This window comes from Lissotriton vulgaris, chromosome 5 (genome assembly GCF_964263255.1).
Source record: "Lissotriton vulgaris chromosome 5, aLisVul1.2, whole genome shotgun sequence".
In the NCBI taxonomy this organism is placed as follows: Eukaryota; Metazoa; Chordata; class Amphibia; order Caudata; family Salamandridae; genus Lissotriton; species Lissotriton vulgaris.
The window spans coordinates 1,347,079,106-1,347,104,555 of record NC_141693.1 but is presented as its reverse complement, the minus strand read 5'-3'; the positions used below and the strand labels follow the sequence as shown (position 1 = coordinate 1,347,104,555).

The following is a 25,450-nucleotide window of genomic DNA, read 5'->3' as shown; positions in this document are numbered from 1 at the left end:
AACACACTATAGCATTGAGCTCAATGGGTTTTCCACATGTAAGTGCAGTTGATAACTATATAGATTACTTTAGTAGTCCCAGGACTAGATCTTAGATTCCGTCCTGGGGTCTAAGCTGAAACCAGATTAGCAAAAACGTTTTTGTTACTGTAGTGAATTTTCATGAATATAAAGCTGTTTTAAAAGTTCACACTTAGAAACTTTTCAATGGAAATCTGACAATGTTATTCAATGGGAGAAAATTCAGGTTGCAGGTAAAGTACGATTGCGTTACTTTTGTAACCCAGCACTGGTCTCCCAGGGCCAGCACTGGGGTCTTAACTCAAAACAAGCAGGTAGTTGCATTTCAGTATTTCGTGTGATTTTTAAAGAATATTTCAAGGTTTCAAAAGCAGACACTTAGAAGAAATTTCATAGAAAAGCAGACAATGGGTTCCTGTGGAGAAAATACAGATTACTAGTAATCCCGCTAGGGATTAATTTTGCTGTTCAGTACTGGGCTGAAAGGTACAGTACTGGCTTCTCCCCTGATCACAGATGAGTACTTCGGTATTTGGACTTTGGCTGATTTTATGTCAATATTTTCAGATTTCAAAACTTCACACTTACAAAATTTTCGAGTCAAAATGAGTCTATGTTATCCAATGGCAGGTAAGTAAATTACCGGTTTCTAGGTGAGTACTTGGTTGGTGAAGTTAAGGTTCTGGGCATAGACTCAGGGGTCCCCCAGGGTCAGGTAAGTACAGTTAACTCACTCCCAGCGGCACAGGGGCGGCCGGGTGCAGAGGTATTTAGGCTCAATGATATCTAATGAGGGAAGGGGGGCCTTCGGTTGGTGGCTGCTGGCTAGCAGGCCACGCGGCTGTGGGAGCTGGGCTCCTGGTCACTTGCTCACGGCAAGGGGGAAGTAGGATAGGACACAGGGGTCAGAGCCAGCGGCACTCGGCGGCTGGGTGCAGGGTGCTTTTGAGCCGTCGGGCGCTCAATGTTATCCAATGGGAAAGGTCAAAAAGGAACAAAGGCTGCAGGCTCGGGGACGGAGACTCTCCAGGGGTGACCAGCACTTCGAGAGGAAAGTTGGGATCTTGGAGCACAGGTAGGTATCCCAAAGGGAGGCACAGGGGTTTGTAGGGCACCGGGTGCAGGGATGTCTTTGGGTGTCGGAAAAGCTTACCCTAGGCTAGTCGCGGTTGGGGTGGCCCCTGGTTCTGAGTCTGCAGGTGTCGGCTGGTTCGTCGAGGAGGGTCTTTGGGCACTGGACTTCGGGTCCCAGTCGCCAGGGGACGTCCTCGTGGTCTTGGTTCGGTTGGGCCCGGCCCGGGCTCGGTGGGTGCAGAGTGGGCTGGTCCGGAGCTTCCTGGTTGGCACCAGGTGGGTTGTTGCAGCAGAGCCTCTACTGATGTCCCATGGTTGCTGTCCGCAGGAGTCTCCGGGATTAAGCAGGAGCAGGTTCCAGGATCAACAGACCGGTAGGGCTGCGGCCAAGTCAGTTGTTGTCGTCCTGTTAGCAGCTGCCCTGCGGGTCTTCTTCTTCTTCTTGATCTTCTTTCTTCTTTTCGTATCGGGATCTGAGGAAGGAGGGTTCAGGGAGCCCCTAAATACTGAATTTACGGGCGTTACAGGTAGGGCAAGGACAGGGACCAATCGGTCCCTGTCCTGGGGTGAGTACACCCCCTAGCCTGCTCCTCTCCTGTGTGAGGGGGGCAGGAGCCTAGCTGTGATTGGGCAGGGCTCCCCATCTTCAAGATGGCAGGAGCCCGGGGGTCGTGCTTCACCTAATCTTCCCCCACCTGAGGGGTGGGGTTGGCACAGGCTGGCACCCCCCCCCCACTTCCTGACGTAGTTTTTCCCGCCAGTCTTCACACCAGAGTGGGGGGGGGGGGGGGAGGACTGGTGGGGGCTGGTTGCTGGGTATTGCTGGGTACAGCAAATGGTCTGGAGAAGCTCACAGAGACGGCATGCCTTTGAAACTTCCCCTGCCCATCCTGGGGGAGGAGACCTAGCACCTCGCCCATGATGTGCATTGTTGCAGGCCCAGGAGAGCAGGGGCTCTCCTACCCAGGGGTCCAGCAACATGTCTGCTGTGCGGCAGCCTCTGCAGCCACTCAGCCAGACGTGGATTGTAGGTTAGGTTTTCAGGGGGCATCTCTAAGATGCCCTCTGGTGCATTTTACATTAAATCTCACACTGGCATCAGTGCGGGTTTAATGTGCGGAGAAGTTTGGTACCAAACTTGTCAGTCTTCAGTGTAAGCATTATGGTACTGTGGAGTTCGTAATGACAACCTCCCAGCACCATGTACTCTTAATGGCATCACTGCACTTACAGTGCCCAGGAATGGCCCTGGGTACTGTAGGGGCACACGGCTCATGCACCTGGGCCCACACCACTGGCATAGGGCACCCAGCTAGAGGGGTGACTGATGTATGCCAGGGCAGTGGGTTTGTGGGCATGGCATACAGGGATGTGTGCCATGTCGACTCTTTGTTTAGTTCTGTACCTAGGCACTCACCCTGCCAAATGCAGTGTGTGGGTACCCAGGTCCAGGGCCCCTAAGGGTGGCACAATAAGTGCTGCAGCCCTTAGGGGTCTTCTCTGGTCACCATGCCCTGGGTACCTAGGGTACCATTTACTAGGGGATGATAGGCGGCCAGAGATGCCACTTTGTTTCAACACAGTTTTTAGGGAAGGAACACAGGCCCTGGGCACCTGGTTGGCAGGAGCCCGGGGCACACTCAGTCAAAGCACATCAGCAGTCAGAAAAAAGTGGGGGCATACCAATGCAAGAAAGATGGCACTTTCTCACAGTGGCCCTGAAGGAGGAGAGATTGTACTGGAGAAGAAGTCCAGGGTGGTCCCAGTGAGCAGAACACTGAGAGAAAATGGACTGCCCTAGAAAGTGATGCCAGGAATGATCTATGCTGAGAGAAGGGGGGTTTCCTCATCGCTCTGTGGTTCCTGAACTACACTAAAAGGTTACAACCATAAGTGTCATTGTGTTGCCGGAGAAGAGTGCTGCATTGCAGCTGAAGTGAAGCCAAGTGGTCTTGGAGACACATCACTGCTGGAAGATTTGTCTAGAGGCCAGAACTGCCAAGTCCGGGTCCAGTTGGGAAGCCATGGGTCCCACAAAAGCCTCCGAATATCCTGGGTATGAATCATAGAAACTACCCAATGAAAGTGCTTTCAAACATTTTTGGTTGTTCCAGAAGAAGGGGCAATATCAGTGGAAACATTCCTTCATAAAACAGGCACCCATTGGGTAGAAACTGTGCAAGGCTTCCTCCATCAAAGACAGGTACAGCTTGGAACGCAGCAGTGAAAGCTTTGCTTACTCACAGAACTGTTACAGCATGGCAGTAGTTGAGTAAGTTTCCCTCTCTCACAGAAGACAGTAAGTCCAATAGTCTGTTCACTGCGGTACCAGCTGCATCATTTACAAAGCAATCATGAAGATCCAGCGGGGTAGACTAATAAAAGGTAAGTCAAAAGGTAGCCAGAGTAGACACACAATACGGACGTGCAGTGACTGAGCGTTCAGCTTTCCCGGTTATTAATGATTGATGGTCCCACTCTATGGCTGTGTATTTGTATTCTGACTGGTGACGACTCGATTAAATATTTTGGAACCACATTGTATTTATTCAGCCCCAAAGAAGTGGAGGCATATTGGTCTGTAAGAAATACATGTTGGGTAGAAGCGAGTTTGTGCATTCAAGAAAGTAAAGGACTTAAGTACACTTTAACAAATATTCTACAAGTGTTCCTCAATAGTGCTCATGGTGAACATAATCAAATTGGAGAATTCAAGCTTTTATCACTCACAGAACATGTACAGTTTAGGTATGAGTCACATGTGGGTTACAGGTAGGTCTCAGGAGCAGGTGCTTAATTAAGTCACCGACAGGAAGGCATAAGAGGGTCAATGAATATGTCAGTTATAACGCCTTTCTCAGTTATGTGATATTCCACTTCAGCAACCTGAAAACCCTGCTCTTGTTTCATGGAAACATGCGGTTTGTGTTGATTCTTTGATTTTCCTAGTATTGAGAAGTAGCCATTACTTAGTAGGTCAGTGTTTTTTTTTTTTTTGGAGCAGCCTAGCCGCTTATTAAGTAATTAAGTTCTGATCGGCACTTATGTGCCAACCTCTTTGAAAAGGTTTTGAATACACATGCACCAGGCCCTGTGCAATCTCGGCCTTGCAGCTGCACCTGTTGAAAGCCACTGCTGGTTGAGCATCATTCATGTATCAGTGGCTGCATTGGGCAAGGAGGTCCACCAGGATTGCTTGTTGAATATTACAGAGAAGAGACAGTGGCGTAACGAAACATGAGGGGGCCCCCCTGCAAACTACATGGAGGGGGCCCCCCTCCCATCCTCCGTGCCAGTCTAGAGCTCTGAGGCTAGCGACCCGCCATACTGCAGCGGAAGCGGGGCGATTGTTACGCCACTGTCACCAATGCAGCCGTTATAAGTAACACTGGATGGTGGAGTTAAAGGTTGGGCTTAGTCTGCCAGCAGGCTGTCATAGGGGATGGTCCATCCCTTACAGGGCCCCTGCCATCAGTAGGCCGGGGAAGTTTGCCCAATTTTAGGTGGGTTTCCTGATGCAGACTCCTGTCATGATATACAACACCGGGCCCACTTATCGTTCAGTTTTGACAAAAGTGCATCCACTGCTCCTTCTCGTTTCCGTTTAAAAACATTAGACAATGCGACAATGCAGTATTTCAAAAGCAGATGTAACTACAAAGAGCACATTTTGATAATACATTTTTATTTTTATTAGACAATAGCAATCTTGAGAGGCATTGCATAGGTTCATACACACTTTGACCCCAATTCCATCACAGTCTCTCTCTCTCTCTCTGTCAGTCAGTATCTCTCTTTCAGTCAGTCAGTCTATCTCTCTGTCATTCAGTCTCTCTTAGTCAGTCACTCTCAGTCAGTCAGTCCCTCTCTCTCTCTCTCTCTCTGTCTCTCTCTGTCAGTCAGTCAGTCAGTCCCTCTCTGTCAGTCAGTCTCTCTCTGTGTCAGTCAGTCTATTACTCTCTGTCATTCAGTCTCTCTCAGTCAGTCTCTCTCAGTCAGTCAGTCAGTCTCTCGCTCTCTCTCTGTCTGTCAGTCAGTCAGTCTCTCTGTCAGTCTCTCTCAGTCAGTCTCTCTCAGTCAGTCTCTCTCAGTCAGTCTCTCTCAGTCAGTCTCTCTCAGTCAGTCTCTCTCAGTCAGTCTCTCTCAGTCAGTCTCTCTCAGTCAGTCTCTCTCAGTCAGTCTCTCTTAGTCAGTCTCTCTCTCTGTCAGTCTCAGTCTCTCTCTCTGTCAGTCAGTCAGTCTCTCTCTGTCAGTCTCTCTCAATCAGTCTCTCTCAGTCTGTCAGTTTTTCTCTTAGTCAGTCTCTCTCTGTGAGTCTCTCTCTCTCAGTCAGTCTCTGTCAGTCAGTCTCTCTCTCTCTGTTAGTCAGTCTCTCTTTCTCTGTCAGTCTCTCAGTCTCTTTCTCTCTCTGTCAGTCTTTGTCAGTCAGTCGATCTCTCTCAGTCAGTCAATCTCTCTCAGTCAGTCAATCTCTCTCAGTCAGTCAATCTCTCTCAGTCAGTCAATCTCTCTCAGTCAGTCAATCTCTCTCAGTCAGTCAATCTCTCTCTGTCAGCCAGTCTCTCTCTGTCAGCCAGTCTCTCTCTCTCCCAGTCAGTCAGTCAGTCTCTCTCCCAGTCAGTCAGTCAGTCTCTCTCCCAGTCAGTCAGTCAGTCTCTCTCAGTCAGTCATTCTCTCTTTACCCCAGTCAGTCAGTCTCTCCCTCTCTCTCTCCCAGTCAGTCTCTCTCCCAGTCAGTCTCTCTCTCAGTCAGTCTCTCTCCAAGTCAGTCTCTCTCCAAGTCAGTCTCTCTCCAAGTCAGTCTCTCTCAGTCAGTCTCTCTCAGTCAGTCTCTCTCAGTCAGTCTCTCTCAGTCAGTCTCTCTCAGTCAGTCTCTCTCAGTCAGTCTCTCTCAGTCAGTCTCTCTCAGTCAGTCAGTCTCTCTCACAGTCAATCAGTCTATCTCTCTGTCAGTCAGTCTCTGCCTCTCTCTCTCAGTCTCTCTTTCTCAGTCAGTTTCTCTCTACCTTAGTCAGTCTCTGTCAGTCAGTCTCACTCTCAACCAGTCTCTCTCTCTCTGTCAGTCAGTCACTCACTCTCTCAGTCAGTTTTTGAGTCAGTCAGTCTCTTGGTCAGTCAGTATTCAGTCTGAGTCAGTCAGTCTCTACCCTCTCTCCATTCTCTCTCTCAACTCTGTCCACTCTATCTCTGCTGTCTCTCCCTCCACTGTCTCCCTCCACTGTCTCCCTCCACTGTCTCCCTCCACTGTCTCCCTCCACTGTCTCCCTCCACTGTCTCCCTCCACTGTCTCCTTCCACTGTCTCCTTCCACTGTCTCCTTCCACTGTCTCCCTCCACTGTCTCCCTCCACTGTCTCCCTCCACTCTCTCTCTCCACCCTCTCCCCCTTCTCTCTCTACTTTCTCTCCACTCTCTCTCTCTCTCCACTCTCTCTCTCTCTCCACTCTCTCTCTCCACACTCTCTCTCCACTCACTCTCTCTCCACTCACTCTCTCTCCACTCACTCTCTCTCCACTCACTCTCTCTCCACTCACTCTCTCTCCACTCACTCTCTCTCCACTCACTCTCTCTCCACTCACTCTCTCTCCACTCACTCTCTCTCCACTCACTCTCTCTCCACTCTCTCTCTCTCTCCACTCACTCTCTCTCTCTCCACTCACTCTCTCTCTCTCCACTCACTCTCTCTCTCTCCACTCACTCTCTCTCTCTCCACTCACTCTCTCTCTCTCCACTCACTCTCTCTCTCTCCACTCACTCTCTCTCTCTCCACTCACTCTCTCTCTCTCCACTCACTCTCTCTCTCTCCACTCACTCTCTCTCTCTCTCTCCACTCACTCTCTCTCTCTCTCTCCACTCACTCTCTCTCTCTCTCTCCACTCACTCTCTCTCTCTCTCTCCACTCACTCTCTCTCTCTCTCTCCACTCACTCTCTCTCTCTCTCTCCACTCACTCTCTCTCTCTCTCTCCACTCACACTCTCTCTCTCTCCACTCACTCTCTCTCTCTCCACTCACTCTCTCTCTCTCCACTCACTCTCTCTCTCTCCACTCACTCTCTCTCTCTCCACTCACTCTCTCTCTCTCCACTCACTCTCTCTCTCTCCACTCACTCTCTCTCTCTCCACTCACTCTCTCTCCACTCACTCTCTCTCCACTCACTCTCTCTCCACTCACTCTCTCTCTGCTGTCTCCCTCCACTGTCTCTCTCTCCACTGTCTCTCTCTCCACTGTCTCTCTCTCCACTGTCTCTCTACTCTCCACTGTCTCTCTACTCTCCACTGTCTCTCTACTCTCTCTCCACTCTCTCTCCACTCTCTCTCTCTCCACTCTCTCTCTCTCTCTCTCCACTCTCTCTCTCTCCACTCACTCTCTCTCCACTCACTCTCTCTCCACTCACTCTCTCTCCACTCACTCTCTCTCCACTCACTCTCTCTCCACTCACTCTCTCTCCACTCACTCTCTCTCCACTCACTCTCTCTCCACTCACTCTCTCTCTGCTGTCTCCCTCCACTGTCTCTCTCTCCACTGTCTCTCTCTCCACTGTCTCTCTCTCCACTGTCTCTCTCTCCACTGTCTACTCTCTCTCCACTGTCTCTCTCCACTCTCTCTCTCTAGCTACTCTCTCTCTCCACTGTTTCTCTCCACTCTCTCTCTCTCCACTCTCTCCCACTCTCCCTTACAAAGTAGTGTGCGTTCCATGGTTGTCTGCAGAAATGTTTCCAGGGGGGCACATTTTTAACTTCATCACCATCCCCCTTGCACCCTTCTCTCCTCTGCCTTGCACCCTTCTTGCCCTCCTTCTTGCACCTTTCCCCCCCTCCCCCTTGCATCCTTCTCCTCCTCCCCTTGTACCCTAGTCCACCTCCACCTTGCACCCTTTTCTACCTTGCACCATTCTCCCTCTGCCTTGCACCCTTCTCCCCTCTGCCTTGCACCCTTCTCCCCTCTGCCTTGCACCCTTCTCCCCTCTGCCTTGCACCCTTCTCCCCTCTGCCTTGCACCCTTCTCCCCTCTGCCTTGCACCCTTCTCCCCTCTGCCTTGCACCCTACTCCCCTCTGCCTTGCACCCTTCTCCTCTCTGTCTTGCACCCTATTCCACCCCCGCCTTGCACCCTTCTCTACCTTTGACCCTTCTCCTCTCTGCCTTGCACCCCTTCCCCCCTCCGCCTTGCACCCTTCTCTACCTTGCACCCTTCTCCTCTCTTCTTTCCACCATTCTCCTCTCTGCCTTGCACCCTTCTCCCCTCTGCCTTGCACCCTTCTCCCCTCTGCCTTGCACCCTTCTCCCCCTCCACCTTGCACCCTTCTCCCCCTCCGCCTTGCACCCTTCTCTACCTTGCATCCTTTTCCTCTCTGCCTTGCACCCTTCTCCCCTCTGCCTTCCACCCTTCTCCCCTCTGCCTTCCACCCTTCTCCCCTCTGCCTTCCACCCTTCTCCCCTCTGCCTTGCACCCTTCTCCCCTTTGCCTTGCACCCTTCTCCCCTTTGCCTTTCACCCTTCTCCCCTTTGCCTTTCACCCTTCTCCTCTCTGCCTTGCACCCATCTCCCCTCTGCCTTGCACCCTTCTCCCCTCTGCCTTGCACCCTTCTCCCCCTCCGCCTTGCACCCTTCTCTACCTTGCACCCTTCTCCTCTCTTCCTTGCACCCTTCTCCCCTCTGCCTTGCACCCTTCTCCCCTCTGCCTTGCACCCTTCTCCCCTCTGCCTTGCACCCTTCTCCCCTCTGCCTTGCACCCTTCTCCCCTCTGCCTTGCACCCTTCTCCCCCTCCGCCTTGCACCCTTCTCTACCTTGCACCCTTCTCCTCTCTTCCTTGCACCCTTCTCCCCTCTGCCTTGCACCCTTCTCCCCTCTGCCTTGCACCCTTCTCCCCTCTGCCTTGCACCCTTCTCCCCCTCCACCTTGCACCCTTCTCCCCCTCGCACCCTTCTCTACCTTGCACCCTTATCCTCCCTTCCTTGCACCCTTATCCCCTCTGCCTTGCACCCTTCTCCCCTCTGCCTTGCACCCTTCTCCCCTCCGCCTTGCACCCTTCTCCCCTCCGCCTTGCACCCTTCTCCCCTCCGCCTTGCACCCTTCTCCCCTCCGCCTTGCACCCTTCTCCCCTCTGTCTTGCACCCTTCTCCTCTCTGCCTTGCACCCTTCTCCCCTCTACCCTGCACCCTTCTCTCCCTCCGCCTTGCACCCTTCTCTACCTTGCACCCTTCTCCTCTCTTCCTTGCACCCTTCTCCTCTTTGCCTTGCACCCTTCTCTTCTCTGCCTTGCACCCTTCTCCCCTCCACCTTGCACCCTTCTCCCCTCCGCCTTGCACCCTTCTCCCCTCCGCCTTGCACCCTTCTCCCCTCCGCCTTGCACCCTTCTCCCCTCCGCCTTGCACCCTTCTCCCCTCCGCCTTGCACCCTTCTCCCCTCTGCCTTGCACCCTTCTCCCCTCTGCCTTGCACCCTTCTCCCCTCTGCCTTACACCCTTCTCCCCTCCGCCTTGCACCCTTCTCTACCTTGCATCCTTCTCCCCCTCTGCCTTGCACCCTTTTCCCCTCTGCCTTGCACCCTTCTCGGCCCCCCTCCTTCCCTCCTGCGGATGCCCATGGTGTGTTCTAACAAGAGGGCTTACCTGAGGGCACCATTTTGCTGCTTCATCCCTTCTCATGTGAGCTTTGCCCTGGAGAATGCTCTCTCTAGGGGCCCCCACTCCCACCCTTGTCAGGGTCCAGAGCACTGCTCTGTGCTGTCTCCTGCTCTTGCTCTCTGAGGCCCCCACCCCATCCTTGTCCCACCCTGTCTCTTCTCTTCTCTTGTGGGGTGGGCTTTGCTTATGGAGAGGAGAGAGTGGGGGCCGGGCTCTGAGCTGCCTCAGAGGAGCAGTGGAGAGCGCTGTCTCTGGGGCCCCCACACCACCCCATCCTTGTCCCTGTCTCTTCTCTTCTCTTCTCTTCTCTTCTCTTGTGGGATGGGGCCCCCAGCCCATCCTTGTCCCTGTCTCTTCTCGGGTGGGGGCCTGTCCCTGTCTCTTCTCTTGTGGGATGGGGCCCCCACCCCATCCTTGTCCCTGTCTCTTCTCTTCTCTTGTGGGGTGGGGCCCCCACCCCATCCTTGTCCCCGTCTCTTCTCTTCTCTTGTGGGGTGGGGCCCCCACCCAATCCTTGTCCATGTCTCTTCTCTTCTCTTGTGGGGTGGGGCCCCCACCCCATCGGTGTCCCTGTCTCTTCTCTTGTGGGGTGGGCTTTGCTTATTGAGAGGAGAGAGTAGGGGCCGGGCTCTGTGCTGCCTCAGAGGAGCGAGACTGCTGTCTCTGGGGCCCCAGTCCTCTTTCCGGGACTGCCTCTGGCTCTGACTGAAGTGAAACAATGTATATTGATACTTTGTTTCTCTTCAGCCAGAGGGAGGGGGCGAGGGGCTCAGAGCAGGCTGCACCTGCTTCAGACGCAGAGGGAGAGAGGCTTGCTTCAGCGCAGGCCTCTCTCACAGCCCTCCGAAGAGCTGAGGGGGCCGGGTCCCCTGGGGGCCCCCTTCATTAACTGTAGAGAGTGAGGCCCCCCCCCCCGCACTGCAGGGGCTGCGGGGGCGTTTGTTACGCCCCTGAGGTGAGAAGGGACAGGCAGATGCAGAAGGCAGATGGCAAAAGGAGGTGATTGAGGGTACCTGGTGGATTTCATTGAAACATTGCCGGTGGTCAAATAGCTCGAATCAGCGATGCGGTGTGAGAAATGTATATACAGTCATGAAGTCTTCAGAGGGCTTGGTGATAAATATTGGCAAAGTCTGGTGATAGATTTTTATGGAACAATGTTTATTAAAGCCCATCAAGGACAATGCACAGCTGTTCACCTACAACCAAAGGGTGGCAGCGGTCAGTAAAACACATAGCACTTGTGATACCGCTTTTTGCCTTCAACCCTTAGGTCTGCAGCGTAAATCAGGCCATTTTAAATAAACAAAAACAACCCATCAACCCACCCCCTAGTTCTCCATACTACAGCAGTTATATGGTTGATAGTGTTGGCCTCACAATTTAGTTCAGGGTTAGGAAGGGGAGACATCAGAATACCTGATAGTACCTAATCTTTAAAGGGGTCTCTTGTGGAACAAGCAGAGCAGCCATAGGTGGTTGGACAGGTCAGCTCTCGAAACTCAGATGAAAGAATATGAACAAAGAATATGAATAAAGAGTGCCCATTTATCAAGATTAGAGGTGCAACTCGAGTGCACTGACAAGGACAGCTTCTCCATCCCCAGGATGAACCACAACTTGTGTAGCCAGGAGGTGTGATCGGGAGTCTTGTCAGTGACCCAAAGTGATAGATTCACCTGCTGAGCCGCCCCCACAACTAAGGACATTTGGCTTCCTCGGTTGAAGCATAGGGGATAGGTCAGGGGGTTTGGGAGTCCATGAATAGTGATTGATGGGAGCCTTTGGATGGAAGTATTAAAGGGTTGAGTCGATGTCAGGTAGTACTTGATCCAAGTATTGAGTGAGTTTTGGACAATTCCATAGAAGGTGAAGTATCCGCCCAGTATCCCCGCCAGCATTCATTTGAGCGCCCCGTGTTCAATGTGTGGAGTGGAGCAGGGGTCAGATACAAATAAGAGACAATTTTATACGCAGTTTAAATTCTGGGCATGTTGTGCGCCATGTGATGTGCTCTGTAGAAAATATACTCCCACTCCTGGGTAGTAAGGGCTCTTCCCAACTCGCCCTCCCATCTTGTATGCCTCTTGGACCTCGCCGGTGAAGATTCCCTGCTAAACAAGGCATAGAATTCTTTTAGGAGGTGTTGATCATCAGTTTTAACAAGTATCCACTTCTCAAAAGGAGTTAGGGATCGCCCTGCCCCATGCCTCTTCTCTGGAGTCATCACCCAGTGTCGCAGTTGTAAATACTGTATGCAGTTGGAGTCTGCCAAAGAATAATCAGCTTTGAACTGGTCAGTCAAAGGGAATAAACCATGTAGACCAAAGAGGCATCCCATGCGTTTGCAGCCCCAATCATGCCATCGCAGAAACATCTCTGATTCAATGACCAGGGCGAAGTCTAGGTTAGTCAATATCGGGTTCATCAGGAAGGGCAAGGTTGTGAGACCTACCTTGAGCACCACAGAGTCCCACACTTTGAGTGTAGAGCTCGTCACTGGTGAGTAGTAGAGGCCCCAAGCCCTATGTTTACGTGGTAACCAGACTTCTTTCCGTGTCATGAACTAGCGACTGCTTGATCCATAAAGGACCAATGTTTTTCAGAGACGTGGTGGTTCCACTCTACCAAAAATTGGAGTTGAGAGGCTTGGTAGTAGTGGAGTAGGAAAGGGACTGCTAGTCCTCCCTTGTACTTCAGCACTTGTTGATGGAGGCGAGGTTTTCTAACGTCCCATAGGAATCTGTCAATGTTCAATTGAAGGGAACAAAGGGCATTGGGTGGAGGGATCAGCAGTAGTCTCAAAAACAACTAAAGTGTATGCTGTAGAATGGTAATTTTAATTGTCACTATCCTCCCCATCCAAAAGAGGCGAATCCATGCAGACAGATCCCTGCATACCTGAGAGGTAAGAGCAGAGTAATTGGAAGCTGAAGTCTTGGAGAGAGTCAGCGCCACCCTAATACCCAAGTAGGGCAAGGAGTCACTTGCCTGCTCAAAGGAAAACACGGCGCGCAGGACACTTTTTGGAGGTGGAGTGACTTAAGAGGTTCAGAATCTGGAATTTCTTTAGATTTACTTTGAATCTCAAGGTCTCCCCGAAGACCCGGAGCTCTGAGACCAGAGCAGGAAGCAAGGACATCAGCTCAGTGATTGACAGAATGAGAATGAGCATAGAGGCTGACTAGGTGCTGATCTCCTCCAAAGTGAATCCGGGCGATGGCTAGGTTGTCTCTTAGTCATTACGCTAGAGGCTCCATGTATAGAGCGAAAAAGATAGGGTTAACAGAGGTGTGTGCCCCGTTTTACTGGAAAGGTAGGGAACGAGAAACAACTAAGCCTCACTGAAATCAGCGGGGCACTATGGATGCATCAGACCCATCTGCAGAATTTCTCAACTAGGCCGAATTTCCATCAGTATCCCAACAAGCATTTGCAATGCAATAGGTCTCGCATTTGCAAAAGTTTGAGCTTTTAGCATTGTTAATGACAAACCTTTTATTTATGTGTTGGTTTTGAAAACAGATAAATAAATGGCATTGTTATTTACAATGCCAATAGCTTAAATTCTCGCCAATGCAAGACCTAATGCATTTGCAATGCAATAGGTCTCGCAGTTATGCGAGTTTAAGCTATTGGCATTGTAAATCACAATGCCTTTTATTTATGTTTCTAAAACGAACACAAAAATAAAATCATTGTTATTTGCAATATGAATAGCTCAAACTCGTGTAAATACATTACAAATGCTTGTTTTCCTTTTAATCTTACCCTTGTATTCGTCACCAATATTAAAGTAACCATTTTTAAGATTCAGGAGGAAATGTTATTCATCACCAGATGGATCCCACCAGTACTTACCCTTGGAAGGCGGCGGTACTCACCTAGGGTAGCGAGAACCTAGGTGCGAAACTCAATGATGGTCAAGATTGGTTAAGTGTTTCGGGTCAACACTGGAGAAATCCAGACCCTGCAAAACCAACAGAGTTCACTCTCCCTTGATTAGGGATGATCAGAGTACTGCACAATATCAAGACGCAGAGACATGTTGTCTGGCCCTGCACAAGGTGATGCGCAGATTACTGCAGCCAATCACGGCGCAGGTGCATGTTACCTGGCACTGACCCAGATGATGAGCAGAGTACCACAGGTAATCACGGCAAAGCTTCATTTTGTCTGGTACTGCTCGAGGCGATATCTGGCACTGCAGACCTGAAGGCAGGAGGCGCCTTCCTGCTTAGCAGCCAAGATGGCGTCACTGACAATGAGCACAGAGTCCTACACATGCTAACAGAGGTATTGTGGGGTCCCTACTATTGGCATTGTAAATGGCAATGGCTTTTATTAATGCGATTGTTTTTTAACAACATAAATATAATGCATTTCCATTGCTAACATGGAAAACGTGCGCCAGGAGTTGGCCAAAACATTGGTAAACTTGGGCCTAATCAAATTGAAAGTCCGAGTGACTGGGAAAAATATCAAGAGTGCATCCCTGCACAAACACCTTTTTTGTCCAGAAGCAGCCACCACACACAGTCATTTGTAAACACTTGAGTATCCATGATGGACAGACTGGTCACGGGTACTGCCCCCGAGATGTGGATGTAACCTGCAAGTCTCAATCGAACTAGGTCAAGCCACCACCCGTTCCGCCTAGCCTTTCATCCTTCTATGGATGACGAAATGAGATTCAACCATGAAAACAACCACGCTGCTTTTAACTCTGTTTTAAATTGAAACCTTTTTATACCTTCAACACACATTTCTGCAGTTTAGGCCAAGTGAACCACAAACAAATATTTTAAAGCAAAAGCTGCCCTGTACCAACATGGAACGTTTATTCACACAATTAACCTCTTGCAAACCATTGTTATGATCCGCATTGTGAGTGCACATTACTAAATATAACCACATGTTCCAGCATTGGAGCAGAACAAATGAAAACTACTCCTACATAAACTGTGTGCGAGTGAGGCATAGAGATTAGAGTGAAGGCAGCTGCAAATGGAAGGTTTTTTTTTTTTTTTAAGGATGGAGGCGTTTAATGGGTAGCACTTGAATTCTCCTGGTTTTAAACTGAAACGACATGGGCCATAGTTTGTAAATGCTTATTTGCCCCTTTGGCCAGGCCCGGAACTAGTCAGGAGAGGGGGCGGAGGGTAGCGAGTGCATGGCGCCTGGAGGGGACCATTACCATAGAAGAGAAGTACTGCCAAACGGGGGAATTAATAAAATACAACAAAAAAGAAAATCAGCAATAGAGCAAAAACATATCCATTGAATTCCCAGGAAACAATTAAAGAAAAACGTAATCAAGTTGTAAAACGAATGTAAAAAAACAGAAACAAGTAGTAAATAGTCTTATACTCACTTTCACTGGTGCCGCCGAAAGCCAAATACACAGGATCAAAGACCACAAAGAATTTCCACTCTATCCTCTTGCGACTGTGAACCCCAAAACACTGGGGTCGGATATTGTGCCCTAAATCAGAGTTCTGGTGTGAACCGGTGCTCCAGAGAAGGCCGACCCCACCTCCTGGAGGTTTATGTCCAAAGTCCACGGCAGGGAGGTCGGGGGTCAAAAACCCGCTGCTTGTTCTCCCCCAGGAACCAGGAGCAAATGCTGTGATCTTGGCTGCTAAAAAAAAAAACAAGCGGGAGTTGTGTGAGCACACGCGCGGCTGACGTCAGCGGTGCGGCCGCCTGGGCTTGGAGTCTGCTGGAGCGCGAGACGGGCGAGCGGGCAAAGAGTTATGCGGGGGCACGTGAGCAGCCGAGAGGGAGCCGGAGCCTCTGGAAGACGGGCGGGTGGAACGACGGGGCGCAGTGGCACCTCCCGCTGCCGCCAGCAGCCATGGCACGGGCCAGGTGCGAGACCTAAAAAGAGCGGGCCGAGTCGGAGAGCGTGGGCTAAGGACCGTGCATCAGAAGGGCACTTGGGGGAGAGCGTGGCCTGGAACGTCGGAGGGAGGAGGGGAAGCGGCAGGGGGCGTCTGGTGTGTGTGTGTGTGTGTGTGTCTCTCTCTGTTGTTGAGTGAGATAAGTATGGGTGCACTGGCTGGGGGCGCCTGGTGAGTGTGTATGTGTGTGTTTCCTGCCGAATGCAGCTGCCTTGCCTAGACTGAAGGGGGACAGGAGATGTGCAACGTGGTGAATGTGCGCGTCCCGATCCGATCGGCCTACAGCCTGCGTGTGCCCATTTCCTGTCCCCCTTTAAGCCCGTGAAAACATAGCCGGCGGCTATAGGTCTCGCTGCGACAGCGCTTCACGCTGCGTCGCAGGTGTGAGACCTAAAAAGGGAGGGCCAGTGAAAACGATCAAAAGCTTTCTTGGCATCAAAGGAAAAAAGCAGTGCCTCCTTACGTGTCTTATGGATTTTAGATAGGAGGTGCAGAAGGCGTTAGCTGTTATTGCCCCACTGGTGCGCTGGTATGAATCCCGCCTAATCTGGCTCTATCGGGCTTGGCATGAGTGAGTTCATTCGGTGTGCTGAGATACTGGTGAACAAGCTTACATCTATGTTCAAGAGCGAGATGGGTCCATATGACCCACAGAGGGCAGATCCTTGCCTTGCAGGGAGTCGGTGAGGGAGCCGGAATAGGCAAAGGAGTTATAGAGACAGGTAAGCAGAGGGGCTAGCTCATGGCAGAAGACCTTATAGAATAGAGCACTAAAACCATTTGGCCTCGGCTTCAGGCGCCCGCTATCGGAGAGCACCTCTTCTATTTGTATGGGTTATTCCATAGCCTCATCTTCTATATTGGGAAAGGAGGTAAAGGCGGCCTTGCGAAGATAGCATGAAGGGTCCCCGCTGGGGTCATAAAAAGCAGAGCACAAGGAACTCTAGAAGGCCTAGAAGACCAATGCTGTCTCCATGTCCGAGCGGGCCTCAGTAGAGGGTCTGGTGTGTATCGCCTTCACAACTCCAGACTGGATTTTACTATGGAGGCCACATTTGTTACTCCGGAGGCAAAATTTGTGCTCGAGCCAATCATAGCATATTACAGCCGGTCAAGGTCAAGATGTTTGAGAAGAAGGTGCGCTTTTTCAAGTTTCTGCCATATTCTGGGGGCACCCGTCGGTTTGTGGATGGCCTCAAGTTCCGCAACAAACATCTCCAAGTGCTGTTATTTGTTTTGACGTCTGCAGTTCTCCACTGAGGAGACTGCTATGAATTCCCTCCTCACGATCAGCTTCAAGGCTTTCCAGACCAATGGCAGGCATATCTCTCCAGTGTCGTTTGCTTGGAGATATTCTACAATCACCTTTCAGAGCGAATTAATCATAGTAGGGGACTGTAACAGAGTCTCTATAAGACGCCAGCATGAAGTCCTAGGTCGGGTCACATTCAATCGGAGAGAAAAAGAGAGGGGTCATGGTCAGAGGGCAACCAAGGGGCAATATCTGCCTTTGAAATAAGGGCTTATAGGGTCAGGTCGCAAGGAAATGGTCAATGCGTGCATATGTTTTGCGTGCTGCTGAGTAAAACGTATAATCTCTGGTCGATGGCTGCAGCAGTCGCCCGATGTCCTGCATCCCAAAGCCTGCCAGTCACTGTAAACCAGCTGCAGAGAAGGCCCCTACTTGATCAGAGAGTTGCCCTGAGCGATCCAGGTTGGTGTCCACAACCAAGGTCATGCCCCCCCCCCCCCCCACCTTATCAGGATAGCGGCATCACAAGATCTAAGTAGAGGCACCAAGGAGCTGGTAATAAAAGATTCCTGGCGCTCGTTAAGGGCATAAGTGTTCACCACAGTGAAATGAAAGGTGTCCACTTAAGCCAGGCTGCTAGGAGGCACCCCTTATCCTCAGCGACTGTGGATAGTATTTCCCCATTGAACCCTTGTGAAAAAAGAACTGATACACCCCCCCTTACTTAGTGGGGCATGAAGACAAGATTTGGAGTGTAAACCAGGGGAATTGCATTCTGGGGACATCTTTAGAGAGAAGACGAGTCTCCTGTAGATTGCACATTGTTCTAATAGTGAGAGAACAGCGGACAGTTTAATAGGATTTTTCAGGCCCCTTACATTGAGGCTGGTGAACTTAAGATCCTGGAAAACAGGGAAGGGGGTAAGAAAACTGTGTGAACCCCTGCACCCGTTTGTCAAAGAATGCAGCAAAGGTAAGCCCAAAATGTGCATAGTGAAAAGCCCAATATCAACCAAATCTGGGGGGGGGGAGTAAAAACCCACAAAAAACAACCCCCAAAAACCAACTGGAATAACCCAAAACCAATAACAATAAAAGTCCATTGTGGAAAGGAGCAGGTTGCAGAGCACGGGCCAGGCAGACAGGGACATGATCAGGATCAGTCAAGTTCTCAAAAGGTAGGAAACAGCCCTGGAGAGGAGAAACTGTAGAGATGGAGAATGTCCCAAAGACGTCCTGTGCCCGTCCCCACCTTCCTCCTACCCCCTGCCCTAGAGAACAAAACAGTGTTGCAGGGGTTCTCTTGGCCTCAAAGTACCTTGGTTTTGTCAGCATCATCGGTCAACGTCTTCAACCCCGATTGCCTCTCCAACACCATAATCTCTGGATCAGGCTGCGTGCTAGCAGGCGAGCTTCAGGACCATTGCCAATGGCGGTGCTTACTTCCAGTACAACTGTCTGTTGAAGGATCAGCAATAGAGAGCACTTGGATTTGGTGGAGCTCGCTCTCACATGGAAAGACAATCTGAAAGGGGTGTCCCCTGGAGTACAATATACCAGCATCCCCTAGATGAGCAGTGATAGGGCGATAGTCTAAGCGCATCTGAAGGGTAATCGATGCAAGGTTTTGGTACAGCACAAGCATGTGCCCTTCTGAACTGAATCGGGTGGGTCTCTCGTGCGTTGCACAGGATGCTTTCCTTTATATGAAAATCGTGGACACAGACTAGGATGTCCGAAGGAGGGGTTTTCTCCGGTTTTGGTGGACCCACACAATAGATCCAGTCCCGGTTTATGTCTGTCTGCCGATGCCCTCAAGATGTGTCAAAAGAGGGACCCAGTTTACTCTCCTAAGTCGGCACCTTCTGCATTTGTCGGAACCCATTTTATGCGTATATTGTCACACCGTGAGCTGTTCTCCAAGTCCTCAGCATGAGCTTGTAGGTCGAGCCGTTTCTTCAGATGGAGAACTTCTTCCTGCTGCCACTCCACTTCTTCAACCCACCTGGGCTCTTGTTCCTCCAGAGCAGAGACCTTGTCACCCAGCTCTTCTAGGTCCCGGCAGACTTTGCGCAAATCAGCCGAAAGGTCTTTCTTCACCGCTTGCAGATCATCTCATAGCGACATGAATAAGGCCTTGAGGAAGGACTGAGTCAAGGGGCCCTCTGTTTCATCAGGCTATGAGAGATGATCCATAGTGGTTGCAGGTACCTTGTCTCCTGCTGCCTCTCTGCAGGGCTTGGTCAGCATATCCCTAAAGGAGCAGTCTTTCTTCATCCTCATTGCCGACATAATGGCATCCTTCTATGAAGTAGAAAACAAAATGGGAAGGGGGGGGGCGGGGGTTGGGGGTCGGGTCAAGGATGATCCAATCGAGGGGGAACGTGAATTAGGCGAACACGAAGCCACAGGTATGGCCGGCACAAGATACAGCAGGCCAGGCATAGTTTCTTTTCACCCTACAGACACAGTCGAGGCTGAGCACCCAAATGTGATGACCCGGCTGCTATCAATAGCAGGCGGTCTGCAGTCAGCTCCAACTATCCCCCCCTTTGTGGAAGCAGGGTGTGTCGCCCAAAGGGTGGCCGTCAAGATGCTGTAATGATTGCCCCCCAGGAGCGCAGCGCCCAGGGGCTCAGACAAAGTAGACCAAGCCCAGGAGAAGTCCAGGAGGCGGGAAGCAAACAACCCTTTATCTAGAGTGATTCATGGCTCCCGTATCACTCTGCATGAAGGGGATCCGAATCTGCAGGCAGGCATCCCAAGCTGAGCCCCAGCGGAATGCAGACAGAGGCAGGTCATAAATTCTATGTAGCCCCTTTAAATGAGGTCCAACCGTGGGTGGCTCCAGGCCTTAGAATGGGGGTGGAGGGAGGAGATAAAGCGGCCCAATGGTCAGTCACAAAATTAGCAGGTTGAGGCATCTAAATGGGGGAGCCCAGTGAAAGGAGGGCAGACCGCCTAAATGTCTCCAGTCTTCCAGGACACCAAGGACTGTAGCGAAACTTCACTTGCCCTTAGTTGGGCCAGCCCCATGTCAGGAATCTCCAGGGAGGTCCACTGGCACCCACCCCACAAGAAGAGGGAGGGGACACACTGTTATCCCTCCTGAGCAATGAGGATGCCAAGGGGGCACGGTTGCTCAGGTCTCATACCACAGCCGCCAAGGTTAAAAAGCTTGATAGCTCCCAGAGTAGGAGCCAAGTCAGGTGGGTCCTCTGCAATGGGGGTCAGTCTGCAGACGGCTGCCTATTTGCTATCCAGAACACAGCTGCCGACTCTGTACGGTAGGGCACAAGGACAGCCAATGCTCTGCGCCCGGGTGCGGGCTATGGCAGATGTCCCGAGGGTAGCTCACAGGTGTCCAGGTCAGGACCCGGTCCAGTGGGGAAAGACATCAAGAGGGCCGGAAGCTGTGTGGGCGGGCGAAGGGCCCCAGCAGAAGGGTCGCCGAGACAGTAGTAGGCAGCCCGAGAGATCCACGTGGTTTAGGTTCTCCAAGATCAGGCAGTGGTGCTGCAGTCTTCCCAGGCAGTCTCTGTCATTCCCTCAGGGATCCCAGTGAGGGGGCAACCATCGTTCATGCCCCCACAGCAAGCTGTAGGGGGCACTTGTGTCCACTCCCCCCACACTGGAAGATAAGTCAATGCGGGCGCCAGGTGCACGCCTTCGCCCCGATCCTGTGAAGCCACCCAGGCCCAGAGGCCGGATGCCCCCCAATGGTCGTCGCTGGGGTGGAAGAGTGACCCGCAGCGGGCTCACCACGCAGTCTTCTGTGGGGCTGCTCGAGGAGCACGCTCTCTGCTGGTCACAATGGGCTGTAGGGTCGCACCTGCCCTGGAAGCCTGAGTGGAAGTGCAGCCGGGCAGGACGCATAACTTTAACTCAAGCCGACTGCGGCCATCTTGCAACAAGAGCGCGGCCCTGGCCTGCCTCAATCGTCACCCTGGGGATCGGACAACCGTGTTCCACAGGTTCAGCAGCTTGCCCTTTCGTGTCGCCCAGTATGGACATGGCCAAGGGGACATTCAAGGCTATCCGGAAGGGTGCTTTAGGGAGCTAATTAAGTGGCGAGGACAAAGAAACATGACTCAGTCATCCGCCATCTTGGCCGACCCCCCTTCTGCACAAAACTGTACTCTGCCCACATAAACACATAGCTTAGCTTTGCAGGCAGATAGACAAATCCCTTCTGACCACAGATAAAGATGAGCCCTACCTTCCACACAGTAGACCATGCCATCCTCAATTTCACAGGCAATGTCCTTCATTGGATCTTCTTCTACAGTTCAAACCGACACCATTTTGTTCACATGGGCACCTCCAGGTCCCAAAAGAACCCTATAACCTGCAGAGTCGTCTCCTAGGCTTTTACACTGCCTCCTGTCATCATCAACCTCTGCATGGAGCCCATGGCGCTCCTCTCGGACAAGACCACCAACACGAGAAACACCACGAGAAACAAGTTTACCACCTACTTCACTGAAATTGGTAATGGGATGAAAGTTATTTGTCTCAAGCTCAACACCCACAGGATAGGAGTAATAATCTTCATCAAAAACCCCTCTCCATGGGATACATCTGGTGGATGGCCAAACTCGGATCCACACTCAGCACCTATGCCAGAAACCTTGGAGTTATCATTGATAGCAAACTGGACGTGACCGCATAATTCAAAACTGTTGCTGCGTCTTGCTTCCACACCCTACAAATATTGATGAAGATCTTCAAATAGCTTCCAAGCAACACCAGAAATAACGTCACTCATGTCCTTGTCACAGGAATACTCTCTTCGCCAAAATCCCAAGTAAATCACTGGAAAACTACAAAGCATCCAGAACAGGGAATCCAAACTCAGACCCAACCTTCCACAAAGAATTCACATCACACCTCGGGGAGCTCCAGAGTCCAGACACACAAACATGCTAATTTCAAACGTCTCACACACATATTCAAGGCACTACACATGGTCCCACTCAACTGAAAAGTTGCATCTTATTCCATCAACTACCCAGATACGTCTGCTCTGCAGGACTCTGACTTCCACACATCCCATGTTCACATAACCAGACCAGGACGGGCATTCTTTTACATCGCTCCTAAAGCATGGAAGAACCTCCCACAACATATCAGACCCACCTTCTCTCTTCTTGGAGCAAGAAGCTGAAGATCTGGCTTTCTTTTCAATTAACCTAACTACCCTAGGCTGGGCTAGGCACACAAACCCGCTCAGCACCAGGTTACTCTTGCAGATGATAGTGCAATTTACAAATACACATAATTCACAGATAACAGCATTTGCCAATATGCTGATGATATACAATTCTACTGGGAAGTCTCCTCTCCTTCAGACATCCAGCATCGCAAACACTGCCTACAAATCATTACCCCCTGGCTGTCCAGCGCCTACCTGAAATTCAACCAAATCAAATTAACCCAGAATTCCTGTTGTCTGGCAGGAACACACAAGAAATAGAACAAACCTGGCTTAATCTGGACTGCTTCAAACCCCAACTTTCACCAAATTCCAAGTCACTTGGATTTACACTGGTCATCAATCTCACCCTCAAGGATACATGGTCCTAAAAACAAAGATGGTCTGGTACCAACCATCTCTTTAAACAAAGTGAAAACATTATTATAGAAAGCAACTTCAGAACTGCTATTCCACCCCTCCTACTCTTGCATCTGGTTGGAGGTAATGCCCTGCTCCATGGCCTTCCATAGCCCCACACTGGCACCCTTAAGGACATTCTACATACTGCAGCACGTTGCATCGAGGGCCAGAGGAAATATTATCATGTCACCCCCATCCTAACGGAACTCCAACGGCTCCCCTTGCCTAACCGCACCATCTTCAAAACCAGCTGCATTCTTTACAAAGCCATCATGACCAATAACCCCCTACGCTTCCTTATCTTGCAGACAAGCTATGGTGGTTGTTGGTGTTCCCACAGTCAGGATACCATCAGACTGTAGACTAAGAAATGAAGTGGGGAAAAAACGAAAAAAGAAGGCAATATGCTTTTTCTAATAATGCACCTAGAATCTGGAAAAACATCCCCAAATCAATAAGGACTATTCGAAGGCTGCTCCAAGTTAGGAAATAGTTGAAGACTCGCCTCTTCAAAGAACTTTACATCACAATGCACTAACTGTTCATAATCCAGCTACCATTCTATCAAGCGTTAACTTTGTGCTGCCCTTTTACCTGTGTCGCCTTTCGCTTAGGTTCCCTCTCTAGAAATACCATACACATACCCAGGTCAAACAGAATTACTTTAGAAGCCATCCCAGAGTCAATGGATGATCATCCAACTACCTTAGAAGTCATTTACACGTCATCAGACATCATCAAGCTCTTGAAGTCATCAGCAAGCTGCAGAAGCTCAGCCTGATGATTTGAGGATGACTTGAAAATTAGTATCTGATGACTTTAGTAGGTGTCATTATTCCTGATGATCTGAGGATGACTTGTAAATGACTCTCCGATAACTTTACAAGATGACATTGTTCCTGGTGACTTTGGGGTGATTTGAAAATAAGCATCTGAATACTTCAAAGGTACTATTGTGTTTTCAATAAGATGTTTTTGCGTCTGGTGATTTAACAGGAATTGTTTGTCTATTTAAAGAGCACGTCCACCACTTTGGTTTCAGTTTTCCAGAAAAATGCAAACTGTTGGATGATTGCACAATGAATTGCAGATAAAGGTCTGACCTCCTGCAGCTGGGAGCCCCAAAACCCAAACACACCTTGAACCCCCAAATTAACCCTTGCACCCCAAAATCCAAACACACCCTGAACCCCAATATTAACCCTTGCACCCCAAGACCCAAACACACCCTGAACCCCAATATTAACCCTGGCACCCCAAAACCCAAACACACCCTGAACCCCCAAATTAACCCTTGCACCCCAAACCCAAACACACCCTAAACCCTAAAATTAACCATGACACCCCAAACCCCAAACACACCCTGAACCCCCAAATTAACCCTTGCACACCAAACCCAAACACACCCTAAACCAGCGGTCTTCAATCTGTGGGGCGCGACCCCCAGGGGGGTCGTGGAGTCCCGGGAAGGGGGTCGCAGATTCTGCAGAGTGCAGTTCCTGGCATTGGGCTGGTGCTCACGGCGGAGGCCTAATTCACACCGAGGTGTGAAAAACATCAAGGCCTCATTAACAAGTAAAAGGTCTTTTAAAGACCTGTCAAGTACTTGGGTGTGACTGTGTGTGTGTCCCTTAAGCAGTTACAGCCGGGCTCACATACACGAGCTGGGGGGAGCTGGGGGGGGTGGGGGAGTGGCTGTAGTGTAGCCCTTTGAGTTCAATGGATGTTGCGCACCTGGAGGTGTAGGTCCCGTGACACGTCCCCCGCCCCCAGCAGGGAGGCACAGAGATGCCCTCCCATGAGCGGGAAAGAAGGAAGACGACGCAGAGAGATACTGCCCCCCCCCCCCCCCCCCATGAGAGAGGCACAGAAAAGGTGGGTGGATGAATGATGGGTGGATGGATGATGTAAGGCTGAAGGATGGATGGATGGATGGATGTGTGAAAAGGTGGGTGGATGAATGATGAGTGGATGGATGGATGGATGTATGGATGAAAGGCTGAAGGATGGATGGATGTGTGAAAAGGTGGGTGGATGAATGATGAGTGGATGGATGGATGAATGTATGATGGATATATGGATGGAAGGATGAAAGGGTGGATGGATGAAGGATAGATTGGTGAAGGATAGATGTATGGATGGAAGAATGAAAGGGTGGACGGATGAAGGATGGATGAATGAAAGGGTGGATGGATGAATGATGGATGGATGGATGTGTAAAAAGATGGGTGGATGAATGAAGGTGAATGGATGGATGAAAGGGTGGATGGATGAATGATGGATGTATGGATGGAAGGATGAAAGGGTGGATGGATGAAGGATAGATTGGTGAAGGATAGATGTATGGATGGAAGAATGAAAGGGTGGACGGATGAAGGATGGATGGATGAAAGGGTGGATGGATGAATGATGGATGGATGGATGTGTAAAAAGATGGGTGGATGAATGATGGGTGAATGGATGGATGGATGGATGAATTATGGATGTATGGATGGAAGGATGAAAGGCTGGATGGATGAAGGATGGATGTATGGATGGGAGGATGAAAGGGTGGATGGATGAAGGATGGATGTATGGATGGGAGGATGAAAGGGTGGATGGATGAAGGATGTATGTATGTATGTATGGATGGGAGGATGAAAGGGTGGATGGATGTGTGAAAGTGTGGGTGGATGAATGATGGATGGATGTGATGAGGTCTAACAGGCGCATTTATGGTTGTCAAAAGTTGATGATGAGGAGTACCAGTTTCTAGAAACTTTTGTCGGAAGGGGGTCCTTACGCCTAAAAAGGTTTTACAAGGGGGTCTCGGCATCAAAAAGTTTGAAGACCTCTGCCCTAAACCCTAATATTAACTAACCCTTGTACCCTAAAACACAAACACACCTTAAACCCTAAAATTAACCCTGGCACCCCAAAACCCAAACACAACTGAGCCCCCAAATTAACCCTTGCACCC

At 50.5% G+C, this 25,450-nt stretch overlaps 1 protein-coding gene across 4 annotated transcripts in view; it reads right to left on the bottom strand.

The window, feature by feature from the left end:
- SIKE1 (suppressor of IKBKE 1) overlaps nt 1–25,450 on the bottom strand; it is a 141,296-nt gene that overhangs the window by 115,120 nt on the left and 726 nt on the right. The window contains exon 1 of one of the 4 annotated variants that reach the window (XM_086923280.1): nt 3,340–3,407. The exons of the other annotated variants lie outside the window; for them this stretch is intronic. The gene's annotated coding sequence lies outside the window, so the exon portion shown is untranslated. Of the gene's footprint in view, nt 1–3,339; nt 3,408–25,450 lie in introns of those variants that run through there. 4 annotated transcript variants of the gene reach the window in all.